The sequence below is a fragment of the Schistocerca piceifrons genome, chromosome 3 (genome assembly GCF_021461385.2).
Source record: "Schistocerca piceifrons isolate TAMUIC-IGC-003096 chromosome 3, iqSchPice1.1, whole genome shotgun sequence".
Classification (NCBI taxonomy): Eukaryota; Metazoa; Arthropoda; class Insecta; order Orthoptera; family Acrididae; genus Schistocerca; species Schistocerca piceifrons.
The window spans coordinates 127,783,957-127,789,956 of record NC_060140.1 but is presented as its reverse complement, the minus strand read 5'-3'; positions in this window follow the sequence as shown (position 1 = coordinate 127,789,956).

Genomic DNA, 6,000 nt, shown 5'->3' with positions numbered 1-6,000 from the left:
ACCATAAATAGTTTCGGCAAGAAGATAATGGAATCTTTCGAAATGTGGTGCTACAAAAGAAAGCTGAAGATTAGATGGGGAGATCACATAGCTAATGAGGAGGTATTGAATAGAATTGGGGAGGAGTTTGTGGCATAACTTGACTAGAAGAAGGGATCGGTTGGTAGGACATGTTCTGAGGCATCAAGGGATCACCAACTTAGTATTGAAAGGCAGCGTGGAGGGTAAAAATCGTAGAGGGTGACCAAGAGATGAATACATTAAAGCAGATTCAGAAGGAGTGGGTTGCAGTAGGTACTGGGAGATGAAGAAGCTTGCACAGGATACAGTAGCATGGAGAGCTGCATAAAACCAGTCGCTTGACTGAAGACAACAACAACAACAACAGTTGCCAGAAACTCATGGTGTTCAAAATAAAATTTTAGTGCAAGTGGATAACAGCAAACGCAGGACACTCACAAATTAGTAGAAAATACCTTCCAATTTGAGACGTCACTCCTTCAATCTTTTCGTCTCTCAATCTCCCTGGCTAATCTTCTGAAACATCCTCTGGATGAATCGACTCCACAAGTTAAAAGGACTGACGAGACTCCTTCTCTCTCTCTCTCTCTCTCTCTCAGTAGCACTACTCCTCTTTCAGAGCTTAAAGTGCGTGCGACAGAGTGGAGAAAGCAGACACTGACGGTTCAGATGCACGCCCTCGGCTCTGCCCTGCCGCCCCCCGCCATCGCCGCCGCCCCTGCCTTCACGACCGCTCTTCCCTTAAGGAGCAGCCGCCACAGAGTAATGGCCTCTCCCCGCGGTCGTCTTTCGCAGCTAACGATCAGCCAGTGCTTGCCTTGCAGACGTGACTAACACACCCTGTCCTGCAGCAGTCGTTGTTGCTGCTCAAGTCGGTTCCCCGGCTTCTTACTCCAGTTTCAGCTACATTAAGAAAGTGGGAGGGTCTCATAAACGTGGTTTAGCCTCGTTATGCCATAAGCTGCCTTCCTCTGTTTCTTTGCCGGCCCTCACATCTTTTGAGTCGCACTATGTGACTGTAGTAAACTGTCCTTTCATCGCATCTTAATACAACAAATTTACATATGACAGCTCTAACTACAGAAAACATATATTTGATCGTAAGCTATTACTTCAAGAAATTTGTGATGGTAAGACTTTCATTTTGTCACCCAGAAGCTTGGATCTGAGACAATTACACAGGCCAACGATGGAAAATCTTTTTGGCTGAAATTACCTTATTCATATGTTTTTTAGGATGGTAAATCCTAATATGTTACTTAAAATACTGTATCACCCACTATTTTTTCACATTTTACAGTTAAATTTATTAAATTAACCCATTTTCAAAAGAATTTAACAGCTTTCATATAGTTAAAATAGTTTAAACAGGAGGTGTAATGAATGTAGATGACGTTGGTAGCACTGGTGAAAAACATTTGCTAAACAGATGATGGTATGTTTACTGTCAACCTAACCTCACTTTCCTGTTTCCTCTTCATGTGCTCAGTACAATGTCTAATCGTGGTTGTAAAATCTCTGCTGACTGGTTTGTTATATTTGTGGTGAATTTGTGATTAAAAAACACCAAAGAAACGTTACAAACTTTGTCAAAAAGTTTTATCTCTCATCCTTTGGATCTAAACTTGGTGATAAAAATAAATCTTGGGCGCAGCATAAAGTATGTTACGTGTGTGTTGAAGATCTGATAAAATGGTCCAAAAAGGGGAAAAAAGCCTTTGGACTTGCTATTTCTATGATATGGAGGGAGCCAAGAAACCATTCCAATGATTGCTACTTTTGCATTGTTGATATTACTTGTCATAGTTCGAGAAACAAGACAGTAATAAGCTACCCTAACTTTCCGTCCGTCATCCGACCAGTAGGGCATGGTGCAGATTTCTTGGCTCCTGAACCACCATATGATTTAAATTCTATTCCAATAGAAGTATTTTCTGGCGTATAACCTGGTTTACATGAACCAGATGACGATGAATTCCATTGTAATACAGAAAATCTAGAGCCCAAATTGTTTACACAGTCCGAGCTTAACGATTTGGTTATGGATCCGGGATTCACGAAAGACAAATCTGAATTGCTGGTCTCTAGATAAAAGAAAAGAAGTTATGGGCAGTTGGAACGAGCATATACATTTATGGAAAGAGAGACCAGCAATTTTCCAAGTTTTTTCAACAACAAGGTGATTTAGTGTACTTTTCAGACATGAATGAGTTTGGTATTGAATACAAAAATGGAAGACTGGAGTTTGTTTATTGATTCATCCAACTATAGCTTAAAGTCTGTTTTATTACACACTGGTAACATGTATGCATGTATACCTGTTTGACATTCTGTTCATATGAAAGAAAGCTATGAAAACCTAGAAATAGCGCTAAATAAAACAGGCTATTCTGCTCATGGTTGGATGATATGTGGCGATCTAAAAGTAACATGCATGCTCCTTGGTCAGCAAGGTGGCTTTACCAAATTTCCATATTTCTTGTGTGAATGGGACAGTAGGGCTAGGGATCAACGCTGGTGCAGAAAGAACTGGCCTGTGAGGGACTCTTTAAAACCTGGTGAGAAGAACATTCTACGCAAAAACCTTGTAGGTCCGAAAAAAGTACTCCCAGCTCCTCTACATATAAAGTTAGGACTAATGAAACAGTTTCTAAAGGTTTTGCCTAAACATGGACCATGTTTTAAGTATCTCAGTTTTAAGTATTTCCGCCAAAAGTTTCCACACCTTTCAGAAGCTAAACTAAATGAATGTGCCTTTGTCGGACTTGACATTAGAAAATTGATGTTTGATATTAGCTTTGAAACCACAATCACCTTAAGTGAGAAAGAAGCATGGGTATCATTCAAGCAAGTCCTTACAAAGTTCTTAGGACATGAAAAAGACCCAGAATATATTTCTATTATAGCTACAATGTTAAAGAAGCTTAAAACTTTAGGATGTTTAATGAGACTGAAAGTTCACTTTTTAACACTCGTCTTGGTTATTTACCGGACAATATGGGAGATGTCAGTGAGGAGCAACGACAGCGTTTTCACCAGGACGTTAAAGTGGTATAAAAACGCTTCCAAGACCGCTGTAACACCAACATGATGGGGTACTACTGTTGGTCACTTCACTGCGAAGTTCAGCAAGCGACTCATCGTGGAAAAAGCTACACAAGAAGCTTCAAAGAAAAAAGAGAAAGAAAATACAAACCAATTCCAGCTGACAAGTGAAACCTTATTAACACATATCATTGTTTTAAGTAGCTTACTGTAAATACAAACAATGCTTACATTGTAACAAAATGTTTCATTAATTTCTCCGTTTACCAAATAGCATAGGGTTTTTATACTATATAGTAAAAAGCATAGATGTAACGTTGCATTTTTTTGCTAATTGAGATATGCTGCTGCTTGGTTTGCCAATTTGCATTTTTGTCATTGTTTGTATTAAATTTTGTGTTGCTGCATTGCCTCATTCTCTACCTTATTTATCTGAGCTAAGTAGATTTAAGTTAGTTTAAGAGGGGGTATGCTGTATGAGAAAATGATGAGTAGGGAAGAAATGCAGTGAGAAGTTATAAGGAAAACGTTTGGCCAAAGAGTATTATATAATGAAGAATAATTATTTTGAAATAGGAAATGAACAGATATGATAAGGTATAGTGATCACAGGTTTAGGGAGGATATTCTTGGAAAAGAATGATGAGGTAGGAAGTATATGAAACTATCAATAGAGATAGATAGGACCTTTTTTGTGGGAACAAATGTTAGAATCAGAAGAATGATTTGTGGGATTAAATGGAGTCTTGGTTCGAAATGAAGTACCATGAGTACTACCATACCAGTTGTTGCACTGAAAACAGACGCTGTACTTTCCTTTCGGTTTTTCCGCTATGTTTATGTGTACCAGTGTGAGTTCTTCCTGTTTGCCTGTGTTTACCTCATAAGATAAATTTGGTACAATTCTATTCTTTCTAATACTAATCTGCATTCACTATGAGGAGGAATAATGTTATCTTCAAATATAATCTGTTTTTATAGCATATTCTTTTCGTTGGAAAGATGTTCAGACATTACACTATTTATGCTGTTATGTTTTCTGTTAATGCTCATATGTCAATGTTTGTAAGGATATTATCATTTCTCATTTTTTAATTTTATAATGCCTGTAATACTCATGTACATGCTTATTTCCATTCCTTTTGTAAAACCTGCATTACTACGAATGTTATCTCTATTGTCATGTTCTTTAATGTAATGACGTTTTCTTTACATTTGTAATTAAATTTGTATGCTGTAAATTTGCGATTGTGTAGACACCAGTGTTCCCATTTGGGTAAATATTAGGGACTCATTTCACTAAACACATTTGTGTGTTGGTCATACTACATGTATAAAATGTCAGAGGGTTAGTGCTTGCACATGTGTTGGTAATTAATCAAGAGACTGGTTAACAGCATTGCTGATCCTAGAGATATTGCAAAAAAAAAAAAGAAAATTTGTGAGTGCACAAGTGTTGGTTCATGGACTTGCTGTTACATTATTCTCAAGACTCTTCAATTGTGGTTGTGCACCTGGACAGTCACAATGGATTGCTGCTGGCCATCTCTACAAGGACTACAGTGGGTCTGCACCTCTGGTGGAGCATTACCGCCATAATCTCTCCAAGGACTACAGTGGGTCTGCATCTTTAGTGCCCCATTAATACCATAGTCTCTACTAGGAATACTGTGGGTCTGCTCTGTGGTGACCTCCAGTTCTACCATTATTCTTCAAGACTTCGACTGCGTCTGCTGTGGGTCTGCTCTGTTGTGGCCCATTACCAATCTTCATGTCTTCATGTCAAGAATCTGCACTGTGTTTCCGTCAGGAGGACAACAATACTTCTTCAAGAAGGTCCACTACTTATGTGTGCATTTTATTTTACTGCTCAGACTTTGCACATAAAGCTGTCATAGACTAATCTTTTGACGAATGGTTAGGACTTTCTTTAGGGACTGTGAGGACCAATTTTGCTTTAGTGTTCAACAGTATATTACTAATTGTGTGCATATGATCTATTTGATAGTGTTAATATAAAAACTTTTTTTAACAAATTTGGCTTAGCCACTGCCAAAAACACTTTGTAAATTTTTTTGAGGGGAGCTGGCAAGCTATGTAAGTAGCCTGATTATGTGTTTTTATGTTGGCAGCGCTATGCAGCGCTATAGACTGCATTAACATCACTGACAGCAGTGTGCGTGCTCTGTAAGAGACTCTGTGGCTGGTCGGACTCGCAGTTAGATGTTAATAATTAGGAGGTTAAAGCAGTGTTAGCGAGACCTAATGGTCTGGACGAGTGTCCACCATGGAGATTTAATATTGGTTGGATATGGATTGAAAAATGATAATGGAATTAAGGACGACTGTATAAATTTTGGAAGTGTCACATGATTGAGGTAAAATCTGATAAATACATTGTTTGCTCCGCAACTAAATCTCTCCTTTGCTAACCACATGCCTATTGGTAGTTAGAGCCTACAGCAGTTAACATCTTTTTATTTAGCTAGCTGTATAGTTGCTGTATTTGCTCTAGTTCGTGTCATGAAGATTTTCTTTGAGGGAAGTGACTTATGAAATGTATGGGTTATTGTTAGGATTCCTCCTAAATCAGGACCATTCTTTTGTGTTAATTAATAGTCAGATTGCATTGCGTTTGTATATTGTGGGTCATAAACGAATAGAATAGGTCTGAGCTGTATTTGTCAGGGAAAATTCTGTAGGTCTGTGTTGAAACGATAAACAGAAGTAAAGCGACACTACATTCTGTTTCAATCCGCAGTTTTAGAAGGGTCAGTTGCATTAAGCAATTTAAGTAATAACTTAGAAGTTTCACCTTCAGTTATTTCTGTTTAAGTAAAAAATTTCAGAAGGGACAGAAGTTTTAAGCTAGACGCACATTTGGCAAGGCCCATCCACAGCAGTAAGCACAAAAGCCCGTATGACGTCATACAC